A 15,595-nucleotide genomic window follows, 5' to 3' on the forward strand; every position below is an offset into this window, starting at 1 on the left:
TGTTGGTTATGGCTGTCAAAGATATGAGCAATCAAAAAATCATGTAAATGACTGCCGAGAAAGAAAAGTTTCATAATTTTGCAATAATTGTAAAATGAAAATGGCTGTTTCTCAAAAACCTTACATGGTGTGACAATTTTGAAGTTATTTATGTGATCAGCATCTATATGATAAACCAAAAATTGTAAAGGAAACAAAATACCCTTTTTTAGTGTAATCTGAAGTTCCAAAATGCTATGAGCCGTGACATTGTGCTAACCACACAAAGATCTACAAAAAGCACAGAAATAGCATGTCCATAGAATTATATCTAAATATACTCTATTAAAAAGTATATTTTTAATATAAAATATAAAAATGGGGTTCATTTTTCATGGGGGAGAAGGAAGCACAGAAAAAGCAAACTGTACAATCAGCAAGGCATCAACTGAGATACTAGTCTCATGAATTTTAACAAATGATCAGATGTACTTTAAAAAGGTAGCTCAGATAACAAGAAGGGAGCATCTTCTGTGAAAGGGGGAGGGCAAGAAGACCTAGTTCACCCCATCTGGATCAGTTCACACATTTTATTAGCCTAAGGCTTGCAGTCAGTTTCAGATGTGTTTAGATGTAAAAGTCACTACTAGCTCTGCATTTAAAGTGAGACCATTGCACATCTTCTTTTATGTATAATACAGGCATTGTAAATGAGAGAAATATTACTTTAAAGCATTATTTACTAGGCTTGTGCATTTTGGGTGAATCACTATCCATTTCTGCTTGCTGGATACCATAAACCTCCCATATCCATTTTTCAGCACCTCCCGAAAATGGGCACATTGCTGAATGGGCATTTTTGTTTCACATTTGGAAAAAAACCCAGTTCTTTTCAGCCCATTGCTGGCAATGAGGACCTTATAGAACTTAGGAGGCCCAGAGAAGGAAGAGTGATGACTTGGAGCTCAGTGGAGCTATCCTCCCTGGATTACTTAATTATCCCCTCTCTTGCCTGCAATCTCCTTTCTGCTTGGCGTTTTGCTTCCTTAAATGAGAAGTACGTTTCTCTTTTAGTTTGCTGGGATTACTATTATTAATCATATTTATCATCTTTTAGAAGTATTTTTTGAAGGAGAGGAAGGGAAAAAGAAAAAAGAAGCTAATAGGGTGAAACCGCACATGCACCTGACCCACCGTCCCTCAAGACCCAACTCCTAGTCAGTCCCACTAAATAAAAAGGATCAGGAAAATAAAGGATAATCAAAAAGATTAATCTGTGATGCCAAATGGGGAGGAGGAGCTGAGATCATCCCCTGCTTGCTTCCGTTGCAGGCAGGTTTTTGTACCGGGAGTGCCCTTACAGTTACGGGCCCCTGAATGTATCAAAGGTACTGAAGGTATCGGAAAAAAACTAATCTGCGCACAACTCTATTATTTACCACCCCATAGACCAGAGAAACATAACTCAGTGGAGAATAAGTGGCAGCCTCGATTTTTGTTTTGTTTTTTAACACTTGCTAAAGCATATAATAAGTTGCATACGTTTGAGTGAGGTTCTCAATCCACTGACATATTCAGAACAGGAGACAGGTGCTTCGTAGGGGTGTAGCTATGGAGATGACATTCCCCCCTGCAAGTAAGAATTCTGTCCCTCTCAAGAAATTTTCCTTCTGTCCACAAATTTATAGGGTTATAGTGATTTAAAACTCCAGTTCAATAGACAGTGTATGTATACAAAGAAAAAGACATGCAAAGATACCAGGAAAATAGGAACTGACCAAATAGAACAGATTTATTTATTTCGTGTCAAAAGCATTGTACAACAAATACATTTCAAATAATGGGGGAAAAAGAAAAAAAAATCACAAGCAACTAAATAGTTTTGGACCAAAAGCGGGCAACAGCAACCGCATTGTCTGTAGCTTTAAACAACTCCTCCTCCGTACATGAGGCAGGGCATTGTGGGCAAGCATACATGTGCTGAGTTCCACAGCTCCACAGTCACACAAGGTGGAGGATTCCTCCAGGTAGTGCCACCTTGCCAAGTTGTCTTTTGATCTGCCCACTCCACTTCTGAGTCTGTTCAGGGACTTCCAAGTTGCCCATTCTTGGTTTGCCCCTGGAGGAAGACCCTCTTGGGGGGGCCATCCAGTTAGAATTGCCAGGTTTAGCTGCCCAGAGGGACACCCTTGCTGTTGCTGGAGGAACATCAAGAGGAGTGGTGGTTCTCATGAAGCCCTTCCTTGATTTGAGTCTGGTGGGAGGAGGGTGATAGTCATGCAGTGGGTGGCTTTCACAATGTTCGACCTTTTTTCTCTCACCATTAGCAGCAACTTCCCGTTGCACGTCAGGAGGGGCAATGCCAGCTAACTTGTAGAGTTTATCAACAGGTGTAGGTTTAAGGCATCCCGTGATGATTCTGCATGTTTCATTCAGTGCTATGTCCACCTGCTTTGCATGGGCAGACTTGTGCCAAACAGGACAGGCATACTCTGCAGTTGAGAAAGACAAGGCCAGGGCTGAGGTTCTTATTACTTGTGGGTCTGCTCCCCATGCGCTGCCAGTCAGTTTCCGCAGGATGTTATTGCGTGCAGCTACTTTGTGCTTGGTGTTCATGCAGTGTTTCCTATATGTTAGTGTTCGGTCTAAGGTGACACCAAGGTATTTAGGATGGAAACAGTGTTCGAGCTCTTGGCCTTCCCAAGTAACTTTCAGTTTCCTGTTGGCTTTGCGGTTACGTAGGTGGAAAGCACACGCTTGTGTCTTGGAAGGATTAGGCTTCAGGTGGTTCTCCTTGTAATAGCTGGAGAGATCTTTCAAGGCATTGGTGAGTTGCTTTTCAACTGTTTCAAAATCTTTCGCTTGTGTTGTAAGGCCAAGGTCATCAGCATATATAAAGCTCTTTGTGAGTGGTGGTTGTAGCTGATCGTTCGTGAAGATATTAAATAAGGTCGGTGCAAGAACGCTGCCTTGGGGTAAACCATTCTTTTGCCTCCTCCATCTGCTTTTCTGGCCCTGAAACTCCACATAGAAGCTGCGGTTTTCTAAGAGGGTCTGGACAGTTTTTGTAAAGTCAAAGTCCCGGGTGATATGGTAGACTTTATGCAGCATTTTTCTATGTTGCACCATGTCATAGGCTGCCGTAAGGTCCACAAAGACTGTTCCCGTAATGCAGCCTTTCTCATAGCCTTCCTCGATATGCTCAGTCAGATGAAGAATTTGACCTGTACAATTTTTCCCTGGTCTGAAACCTACTTGTTGTGCAATAAGCTTGGGTTCGATAACAGGTCCTAGTCGATTTAATAGCATCCTCTCATAGACTTTATATAGATGACATAAGAGGGAGATTGGTCGGTAGTTCCTGGCATTGGAGGCATCTTTACCAGGTTTTAAGATGGCAATGATCTTAGTTTTCCTCCATGCTCTGGGAATCTGTTTGTGTGCCAGGCATTGATTGTAGAATTTCAAAAGCCAGTTTTCAGCTTTGGGGCCCAAGTGTTTGATTTGCTCCATCATCAGGTCATCTAGGCCAGGTGCTTTACCAGTCTTACATCGCTTGATGGCTTCTCTGAGTTCTTTCAGGTTTAGAGGAGAAGACAACTGGTGGGTTTCAAGTTCTGGCACTCTGTTGATTTTCATCTTTATTCTGCTGCAGTTGGTTTTCCCATTCTGAATTAGCTGGTGAGCTATCTGATTTGGTGTCACGTTCGCGTGTCCAGGGTTGACCAGAGGGTCACTATCCAGGTGTCTCAGCAATTGCCAGGCTTTTCGGCTACTCTTGGACATGTCCAGGTTCTCAAGCAGCTCTATCCAACGGTCTTTCTTAGCATTAGCTAAGGCTGTAGATAGTTTTTGGCCTGCTGCTATAGTCCCATCACTGTATGGAATAGAACAGATGGACAATTTTAAGTGTCTCATGCTCTGCAATGCTAGAAATAAAAGAAAATTTGCAGGGGGGCAGAATATTTATTTGGGAGGCAAATGGCTTTATCTTCATTCCTTTGGCTTCATTCCTGGTGGTCCTGCTGATGTTGTTGTGTGGCAACTCCTCTGATCATTCCTCATTGGCTAGAGCTGTTGAGTCTTTTAGTCCTATCATACCTGGAGGGAAGGATTTTCATAGTCATGCTTAAGAAATAACCAATGCAAGCAAGAAAAAGTATACCTGCAATTGGATCCAGATTGCAGGGGGTCCTTGGGATATATACCTTCAATGCTACTGACCTATTCCTTGCTTCTGCCAGTGCTTGCTCTGTATTTCTGGCTACTGCTGTTCTTTTCTCTTTTGCTACATGCTGGCAGAACACAGCAAGAGCAAGATATTAAAAAGCCCCCCAATAGTGGGCCAGTAGCAGAGATGTGACTTTCAGCAAGTATCTGCAGATGCAAATCCTTGACAATAATTGCCTGGAATCATGCCTGAATCCATTACTAACACTCTTTCCCTTTAAAACACACATATGAATGCAACTGAGATTTTCACAATAGAGGTCTTTGATTGTACAGAATCAAAATAAATTCAATTTTGTCCTTCGCTTTATGCACCCAAATAAAAAATATATATCAAGGGCTGGCAGGTATTAAGTGTGGATCTTCTTCCCACTACGTTGAAAGATGGGGGCAAGCCTCTGAAGAGTTTCCTTTATCAAGAGGAGTAGAAGACTTGTTTCCTCCAGGGTAAGCAAGAGGCAGACACAAGTCCTTATAATCTTTTTACTGTCAAATATCTCAGTAGTGAAAACTTACATATTACATCAGTGGCTAAGCTTGGGAGTATTAGGTCTGGGCTTATTTAAAAGTTCTGCCTTTTCTAGTTGTCTAGTGCTGAAGAGGCAGAATATCACACAAACTTTAGAATGCTCTTGAAATGTGATGTTAAAAGTAACTAGACAACATTAATAGTTAAACTAATAAGGTAATTTTGTTGATACTTGTTACTAGGGGTGTGTGATTAGTCAAAAAACTGTCCTATTTTTGGTCCTGCTTTCCACTCACCTCCCATTCTGTTTATCTGGAGAGCTGGGAAGACATTTCCATCTTCTGTGCCATCAGCTGGAGGTCCCTCCCCCCAGTAACATGCTATGCTAATAATATAGTGTGTATATATGCATATGTGTGTGTGTGTGTGTGTGTATTATTGTATATAATAAATATAATTTACAATAAATAATTAATATATTGTATATACATGTAATATTAATTACAATATTATAATGTAATGCAATATAATACTAAACTAATACAATATAATAATATTAATTTTATATTATTTATTACATGTAATATTACTGGTAATATTACAGTATAGTGGTGTAGTGCAATATGCTGTATATAGTGCTTGTGTTGTGCTGTGCTAGTGATATAATACACTGTATGTAAATATTATTGTAAGCCGTTCTGAGTCACCTTCGGGGTGAGAAGGGCAGGATACAAATGTAGCAAATAAATAAATAAATAAATAAATGATGCTTATCATGTCATTATAAGGCTTTGTCTACAGGATTAGAACACCCCCTTCCTTGTACTTATCCCAAGCTGGAATTGGCAGTTTCATTGGTAACTTCCAACAAGAATCCAGAAGAGTTTAATGTTCCTTCAGCAACAGCAAGAGTATCCCTCTGGGTAGTTAAACCAGGCAATTCCAACTGGATGGCCCCCCATGAGGGTCTGCCTCCAGGGGCAAACCAAGAATGAGCAACTTGGAAGTCCTAAATAGACTCAGAAGCGGAGTTGGCAGATCAAAAGACAACTAGGCAAGATGGCACTACCTATAGGAATCTTCCACCTTCTGTGAACTCTGCATATGTATGCTTGCCCACAATGTCCTGCCTCATGTATCGAGGAGGAGTTGTTTAAAGCTAAGGACAATGCGGTCGCTGTTATCCGCTTTTGGTCTAAAACTATTTAGCTGCTTGTGATTCCTTTATTTCATCACTTTTAAACTTATTTATTATGCAGTGCTTTTGACACAAAATAAAAAATAAATTCTACAGTGCAGATGCACCACAAGTCAGATAAGTATATTATCTGTATTTACTGGCAATTAGGACTTAACAACCAGAAGTCTTTTCAGACCCTGTATATGAGCTTGAATCTGGACCCTTTTCTTTGCAAACCATGTAATTTTGCAAACCATGTGATATGTCACCTCCCACATATAAGCAAGCAGCAATGATATTGTAGAATAAAATATTAGTTTTCAATTTCAGACTTTAAAAGGCTATCAAAATCTTTCATGTCTAGTGAGTGGACAAGGGCAATTTATCACATCATCTTCAGTTTTTCTCATAAAAGCATACTATGAGTATTTAGCAAAGGAGAAATTCATACTTGCATATAGAGGAAACCTCTCATTTGTGCTCAGTTTTAATTAAATGGTTCAACTACTGTTAATTTACTTCAAGAAAAAATTATTTTAAATCACAATGATTTTATGAAATTCAAACACAATTCCTGGCCTGAGTCCCCTTGGAGAGATAGGGTGAAATGCAAATAAAAAATTATTATCATTATCATTATAGCACAATAGGTTGTCAACGTTTGCTTGAGTGAGAAGCATGGGTTGCCAATCCTATGGGCCACTTGGATATTCAGGATGCAAATCTTAGGGTGCATCTGCACTGTATAATTGTTGAAGATTGATAGAACTTCACCTGCCATGTCCTAGTGCTATGGGATAATGGGAGTTGTAGTATTGCAAAATATTTAGACTTTTCCACCAAATATTTCTAGTGCCTCACCAAATTAGAACCTGAAACCATTTCCAAGCCAGTGGACTGGGGAGGAAGGAAGAAAATGGACAACACAAAGAGGATGTGACTGGTCTTGGAAGGGAAGGGGAGGGAGAGCACAGTCCACTAGGGAGCAACCTTCTTTCTGTCCAACTTAACATTTTGACCAGGTTCATCTTCCATTCCTTCTCCTCCTACCTATAACAAACAGTTGCAGTAGCAGGGATAATGGTGTGCTCTGGCCATTGTCATGCACCTGCCAATTTATAAGAAGCTTAGTCAAAAACAAACAGAAGAAAGGATTGTGCCAGCCAAAGACAACAGTCCAAAGCCAAGAAGCTAGATATAGGAGTCCTTGAATGTCTAGCTGGGATGTCCACAAGTCAAGTCTAAAATCAAAAGCATAAAATCCAAACAGCAAACAGATTAGGGTGAGCCAACATTGAGTTTTAAAGTCAAATTAGCCAGAGTGAAGCCAGAAAAGAACAGAGTCAAGTCAGGAACAAAACAAAAGCCAAGGTTACAATCCAGGATCAGAAAATCTGGTAATCCGAAAAGCAGCAGAATCATGGTTCAAGTACAACATTGTCTACCACAACAAGACTCCACACCGAGAGCCTTTTTATTCTATGATCTCAGCTGTTGCATGTTTAATTATAGTTTCTTTGCCAATCTTATGTTCTCTCCTGTGCCCCAAAGGTGGGGGTATGTTTAACCCTTCACTGGCCTGTTGCAATATACACATTTCAGCTAGCTCAGACTTGTTGTGGAGTGATTACTATTGCTGAAGGGTCATCTTCAACAGTGGCTGAACTAGGCTGGGGAGACTGTTGGGAGCAGATGACCTCCATCTCCTCCACCAGTCCGTCCAGCAACTCCTCATCCTCACTATCGGAGCTGGCCATGACAGCCACTTGATGGAGCACTTCAGTTTTTACCTTAGAACTATCCAACCAGTTTTAGATTTTATCTCTACAAAGAACTCCACAAGGATACTCAAAGTGACATTTCCCTCCGGTCAGGCACTGCAGGCAAGTTTCAAAAGTTCTTGAATTTGAATCATGTGAGCCTTGATCTCACCATGGCATTGCATGAATAGATGTTTAAATAAATTTCCATTATAATAGTAGTGGGACATATGATCATGCTGTACCAGAATATACATCAAGAACTACTTCACTATTATATCATGGGTTATGAGTATAAAGATTAGTTGGTAATACAGGTGGCTAAGCAGCTCTTAGCTGCACAATAAATTGGAGTAACAAAAAGGGAGAAATTGCTCACTATGTTTCGGCATCTGGCAGTAGTAAAAATAAACGACTTAGCGAGGTAATTTGCAATAGGGAAAGTTGCCCATTTAGAGTAATATCCATTCTTCCTCATTAGAAAAGTAATAATATCAAAGGGTCTTGTTTGGTTTTGTAGGATGCAGCCACACATGTAAGAGATGGTTCTATTTTCCAGTTTTCCCTGTAGTGTTGCTAATGAAGAAGCGGGGCAATTAGAAATGATTAAATATTAAAGTGAGCAGCAGAAGTGAAACCTGTGGATGAGAAGTTACATTGCAATAGGGAAGAGAAAATGTCCTCATTAATGCTTTGCACTGGAAGCTATGCATGCTCTTGATGAGTGGGATAATTGGCTGCTTTAAATAGGTAGGAAATTAGTAACATCACTGATTTAGAATACAAACAGTTGAATCTTATCACACAGAAATAAACTCCACTGAGTTTGGTGAGGTTTCCTCTCAGGTAGATGTACACCAGATTTCAATTTCAAAGCCCTAGCTTAAGATATTATTTTGTCTGACTCATCATTTTTTTTACACATGATAGCCCTAATACTTACTTTTATATAGAACCAAGAACCTATGTGCAGAAGCATCCAAGAATACCATAAATTGAGCATTTTGATAGTCAGGAGGATGAAGATGGCAACTGAAAACAAATTTAGTACTATCTGAGTCATATCATCCCACCTAGAGCCACAGGGAGAAGTGGATATTAGTGGATTTTAATGTATTTATTATTTATTTTGTGAATCGTTGGAATGTTTTTGGTCAAATGTCTTGTGTTGTTGTTTTCGGGCTTGTCCCTGTTGTGAGCCGCCCCGAGTCCCTTCGGGGAGATGGGGCGGGATATAAAAATAAAGTTTATTTATTTTATTTATTTATATTATTATTTTATTATGACACAGCAAACAAGATAGATATACTGGATTTCGTTTCATAAAATCACAAGTCGAACACTTCCCAAGTGTCTAGGACTGTGTGATGTATTTTTGGATGATGCGTGCAGATCCCAGTAGGGTGGCCTTTTGCAGTTGGCAGATCTTAATTTTGTCAATGTCTATTGTTTCCAAATGCCGACTGAGATCTTTTGCCCATCACCACCGGGACCACCTGCACTGGTTTCTGCCAGAGTCTTTGAAGTTCAATCTTGAGGTCCTGATAGCGGCTGAGTTTTTCCTGTTGTTTTTTGTCAATGCAACTGTCACCTGGAATGGCGACATCAATGATCCAAACTTTTTTTTTCCCCACAACTGTGATGTCTGGTGTGTTGTGTTCCAAAACTTAGTCAGTCTGGATTCAGAAGTCTCACAGTATCTTTGTATACTCATTTTCCAATACTTTTGCAGGTTTGTGATCCCACCAGTTCTTCGTACTTGAGGCATAAGTTCCAATGAATCATTTGGGCCACATAGTTGTGCCTCTGTTTGTAGTCTGTCTGTGTGATTTTCTTACAGCAGCTGAGGACATGATCAATGGTTTTGTCGGTTTCCTTGCAGAGTCTGCATTTTGGGTCATCAGCTGATTTTTCGATCTTGGCCTTAATTGCGTTTGTCCTGATAGCTTGCTCCTGGGCTGCAAGGATCAGGCCTTCTGTCTCTTTCTTCAGGGTCCCATTCGTGAGCCATAGCCAGGTCTTCTCCTTATCAGCTTTTCCTTCAATTTTGTCAAGGAACTTTCCATGCAATGTTTTGTTGTGCCAGCTGTCAGCTCTAGTTTGTAGTGTGGTTTTCTTGTACTGGTTTTTTGTCTGCTGTGCTTTGAGGAGTTAGACCGGCAGATATAGCCGGTCAACATCACTACGAGGGTGCAGTGAATGATGAATGGTCATGAGTTTTCTTGTTTTTCTGTCCAAATTGTCCAGTTCCATCTATGTCCAATTTATAATGTCAGCAGTATATCTAATGACAGGTATGGCCCAGGTGTTTATGGCCTTGATGGTGTTGCCTCCATTGAGCTTTCTTTTGAGAATTTTTCTGACCCTTTGTGTGTATTCTTTACTGACCACAGTCTTCACATGTTCATGCTTGATGTTGTCCAGCTGTAATATGCCCAGATATTTATAGGCCTCTGGCTGGTGACACTTTATTGTTTGGCCATTAGGCATATTTATGCCCTCACTTTCAATGATTTTTCCCTTCTTCAATGTCACTGTCGAACATTTGTCCAAACCAAACTCCATGTTGATATCAGTACTAAAAATTCAGACAGTGTTGCCCAGAGACTGGATTTCAGTTTCCGTTTTCCCAAACAACTTCAGGTCATCCATGTACATCAGATGTGAAATTTTGTGAGATTTCTTAGATGTTTGATAGCTGAGATTTGTTTTTTGTAAGATTGTTGACAGAGGGATCATGGCGATAATGAAAAGCAGAGGGGACAATGAATCTCCCTGAAAAATTCCTCTTCTGATGTTGACAAGTCCATATCTTTCATTTCCAACAAACAGTTCAGTTTTCCAGTGCTACATCATGTTTTCAATAAAGGTGCCAACATTTTTACAAATTCCGATGGCATCCAGGCCCTTGATGATCCAGCTGTGTGGGAGTGAGTCAAAGGCCTTTTTGTAGTCAATCCACGTCATGTGAAGATTAGCTTTTCGGCTTTTACAGTTCTCCAGAATCATTTTGTCAATCAATAACTGGTCTTTTGTACCCCTGCTTTTCCGTTTGTTGCCTTTCTGTTCATCTAGCAAGATGTTTTTTTCTTCAAAATAGTCTTGAATTCTGTCAGCTATGATGCCAGTCAGTAGTTTAAACATAGTGGGCAGACACGTTATTGGCCTGTAGTTTCCTGGTGCTGCTTCTTTTGCTGGATCCTTTTGTATCAGGTATGTTCTCCCAGTTGTTAGCCATTCACTGATACTTCCTTTCTGCAGCATCTCATTGAATTGTTGGGCCATTTTTCCATGTAAACTAATCAGATGTTTGAGTCAAAATCCATGAAGTTGATCACTACCAGGCGATGTCCAGTTTTTGACTTTTTGCGCTCGTTTGCTGATCATTTCAGTTGTTATTTCCATCTGTTCCATTTTGTTCAGTGAGAATTTTTCTTCAAACTCCTTTATCCACCCAGTGTTTTTTGTTGCAGTTATTATTTTCCCAAAGTTCTTTCCAGAATTTTGTTGTTGCAGTTTTTTCTGGCTTTATGGTTACTGTGTCTGTTATTTGGTTCAGGCTCTGGTAGAACTGTCTTTGGTCTGATTGAAATAATTGATTTTGTCTGTACTGGATGATTTTGGCTTCATATCTTTCAATTTTTCTAGCTGTAACTGTAATTTGTTCTTTCACGATTTCCAAAGCTTCTTCAATTTTTCTGGTGTTCAGCCAGTACTTTCAGATCAGGTATTGCTTGATTTTGTCATTCTTCAGTTTCTTCTCTTTCATATTTTTTAGGTTACTTGCATCTGATCTAAGTTTCTTGATGTTCAACTCTAGCCTGACCTTCCACTTTGGTTTTCCAGTCGATTTTCTTTTGGGCTGCCTTGGTTGTAGGAGCCCAAGCTCTTCTGTTACTATCACTGCTGCACTGTAGGCAAACTGGTTTGTTTGTTCAATTGATGTTATTTTGACACTGGAGAGTACTGTATTCACATCTTTCATGAAAGGCACCAGGTGTCTCTTGGGCACTGTTTTTAGAACTGGGAGCTGCTTTCGTATTGCATTTGCTGCAGCATGAGCCATGATCTTATCCTTGAGCTCTTGTTGTCTTGCTGTCAAGGTTCCTGGTGGTTCAACAGGTGTTTCAAATGCTGGTTCTTCAAATTCTTGCAAAAGCACCACACTTTCTTCTGGTTCAATCTGTTCCACCATTCCAAGTGTTGCTGGAGTCTCTGCTGCTGTCAGTGCTGCGGTCTGATGGTAATTTGCTTTGCAGATCTTCCGGATTTCTTCGAGTTCAACTTCACTGAACACTTTGTTTCTGATTATGAATCTTCATTGGTCAGCCAGTCAGGGTTCTGTTATCTGTGAGTCAGGGTACTCTTGTTTCCATAGCTGATGCATCCTTTTTTGGTAGCCGCGCTTTTGAGGTTCAGAGTTGTAATAGCATTTCATAACTCTGAGGTTTTCTGGCATTGTATATTTCTTCCGCTTCTGTGACTGTTCATTATATTTTGATTCTGTAGCCCACTAGTCAATGGATGTCCAGAATTGGCAGCATCCATCACGGTCCTTTTTATCCTGGGTGATGACCGAGCCAGTATAGACTTTGTTTTGGTTTGATTCTCCATAATGCTAATGGGTTAGATGCTCTTAGTTCCACTCCTCAGCTGAGACCTCTCTGGCTTGGTTGGACCTGCCGGTAGTTACACTACCGCCAGCACAGCCCTCAAGTCATCATTGGAGCAGTTAAGCTCTCCCCCCCTACCATGTCAAGGTGGCACCTGCGGGCGGGGGGGGGGGGTGTTGTTTTTGTTGTTGTTGTTGTTGTTGTTGTTGTTGTTGTTACTACTACTACTATCATGCTGTGATATTTGTCAGTGACAATCCTAATGAATCCACTGCCATTCCACTTTTTCAGCTGCTTTTAAAATGCCCTAAATTATCTCTCCTTCTGCCACTTTCACCTATCAGCTTATTTCAGTTGTTTCAAACTGAGTTCAAAGTGAAAACGAAGTTTAGTCTCAATTAAATCAGCAGGGAAAGAGGAGATGAGGGAATGGAACACAGTCCTTTCAGTAGTCTCAGGCAAAAACAAACTTCTTCAGCCTTTCTTTGCTTCTTTTTCTAGTTTCTCATTAATAAAAGTCACCACCCCTGCTGTTATTTGGCTGAATGTGTCCCAGTTTTCATCTGTGAGAGGTTGGAGGGTATCATAACACCCAACGGAGGTATTAGTGGGGATTCTTTTGGGAGTCATTAATAAGTAGTGTTTATTCTGTGAGTAAGGACCTTTGACACTCAAAATATTTTGGATTATAATTCCCATTACTATAAAGAAGCATACTGGGTGATCTGATTCAGCTTTTAGCCCAAAATATTTGAAGGAAAAAATGTTTCCTTCCCTTGTTTTAATCAAAAGAAGAACTGGGTTCAATCTAAACCAAGACTGATTGTCATTCTTCTTTAGTGCTTCACATTGGGAGTATAGGTTCTGTTTGCAAAATATTTTCCGGAACATTATTTTTAGAACTGGTTTCCTTCTCTCTGGTGGGAAAACACAAGCTTTTATTTCCATTCAAGGTATAATTTCTATGAGGTAACAGGAGCTTTACAATCATTATCTCAAGGTAGACAAAACATTTCAATGGGTAGTGAGAGTAAATTTGCAACCGAATGGAATCAAGAAGGTGGAAGGCTGGTAGGTTTGGGTTTCCACTTTAGTTACTGAAATTATATTGAGCACAAAGAGATGACCATTATTTGTTCAAATATTTTTTTTAAAAAAAAATGAGAAGCTAATAAATGGACAAACTATTAAGGCCTATGGGAATATATCACATTTGCAAATTTTAAGGAAAATTGGTTTTAAAAATATTTCTTAACATGTTTAGGTGATAAACATTTATTCATTCTTTCCTGTCAATCAATTTTCTAATTTCATGAGAATATAAGACATTGATCCCTCAACTGACAGATAGTTCTGGATTTTGTTATACAGAGGGAAAGGTTATGCAGGAAAATAATAAGGCAGAATATGCATATAGCACAGCAAAAAAAAAAATTCAAACAGACATTGCTCTTCTCTATGGGAGAAGGAGACTGTATTATTATTATTTTAAAGTGTAATTGCTTTGGGAATATCACTATTTAGTCTAATGTTTTAGTAGGTTACAATTAGGGGCATATTAGCCTGGTATAATTCTGTCATAGAGCAGCCCTAGGCAACCTGTTTCTCCCTTCTTTTATGTCACTGCCCAAGGAGCTCCATCTGAGCTAGTGGTTGTTATCAAGAAATTAGCATCAAAAATTATGAAATATGAGGTGCAGCTCCATGGGGACATACAGTGTGTCCACTTAGCTTTTTTCATTTTGCCCTGCAATAACCTCTCAGGAATTTCCTTGGAATGTTGTCTCATCACACCTTGGACTTAGGGAAATGATTTCCTAAATTATCATTATCCTTTCACAATGAGCTGTGAGACTCAAGGGTGCCTCTGCTGATGTTAAGATGGCACCCCTTCTTGCTGGTCACATGGGTGCCCACATCAGCAAAGATGCCTGAGATGGCCAGGAGCTTGAATTGGAAAAATTGGTAATGGCAACATGGGGCATGATCTGCCTTCTTTCCCAGAGCTGATGACTGCAGCGAAAGGGTTATGGTTCCAGTATCCAGTTTAGACAACAGATCAGGCCAAATCAGACCCAATCTTGCTATACAGACTACCCTAAAGCCCCACTTTACAGAATTTCCAGCAAACTCCAGCAAACGATACAGAATTTCCAGCAAACTCCAGTATGTCCTTTAACTTTGCTAAAAGCATGTTAAAGCCAGTTTAAACACAAAATCCCCCAAAATACATGCCAGAAACCCCTGTGTGTCTTGAAGATATCCAGTGGTCCATTTGGTTAAGTCTGGGGTTTTGGTTTTGTGTAGACCAGCCCTATGTTATCTCCATATACTTCTCTATGCTGTCTGAAAATCATCCGTTGTCTTCCCACTCCTAATTTACTTATTGTATTTGATTAAGAAATTGGGAGAGTTCAACAGCACGGCCACTCATTGTTGAAGTGGGAATGATTGTATATAGAGTTTTGTTTAAATGTAATTGAGTTATAGTGATGCAATGCGAGCTGGGGATTGCATCATGCACTGTCTGCTGTCCACTATGCAAGTGTGCAAGTGTGTAAAGAGTTAACTGAGTGTTGCATCATACAGCAGAGGTGTTTATATATATAGCCTTCTGCTTCCTGTATTCTCTCTCTGGTTATCTGCTCTCTGCACTCTGTCTGTATGTATATCATCTTGTGAGAGTTTTCCGTTCACCAGTAAACCTGTTTATAGATAGTTGAAGTCTCCAGCCTCGTTACTGGTACCAGTGCTTCTACGTGAGTCTTCTGCTGCGTGTGTGCTTATCCAAAATGCGCTCTGACAGTGGTTATGGGCCCAGTCTGCCCAGTTTGCCCAGTATAGCCCAGTATAGCCCAGTTTGACCAGTTTGCCCAGAGTTCAGAAGTCCAGCGGAACCCAGTATACAGAAGGACCAATTACTCCAGCTGAACCAGCACCAGAGTCTACTCCAGAACCTGTGACTGTGCCAGAACCAGACCAGTTTCCAGTGTACCCAGTATACTGTCAAGTCTGTGTGGAGCCAGAAGTCCAGGTGAGCTGAGTGGTGAGCTGAGCTGTGAGCTGTGTGAAGGAAGACGTTCTGGTGAGCCATGCTTGAGCTGCTTGAGGGGGAGAGTTTTGTCATTGAAGGAAGCAAACTTTGTCCGTAGCAGCAGAAAAGCGGAGTGGTTTGCAGCGGAGCGTGCCGAGCTTCAGAGAGATTTACGAGGCGAAGGTGCAAAGGAAAAGCCATAAAAAGCCATAAATTCCTGTGGTGGTGAGGACTGCCGGGCTGTGCTAAGCGTGTGTGTCGTCAGCTGCTAAAGGCTTTATCTCGGGGAATCGAGGGTCCTCCAGGAAGGCAGAATGGCAAGTTCAAATC

The sequence above is a fragment of the Anolis carolinensis genome, chromosome 2, assembly GCF_035594765.1.
Source record: "Anolis carolinensis isolate JA03-04 chromosome 2, rAnoCar3.1.pri, whole genome shotgun sequence".
In the NCBI taxonomy this organism is placed as follows: Eukaryota; Metazoa; Chordata; class Lepidosauria; order Squamata; family Dactyloidae; genus Anolis; species Anolis carolinensis.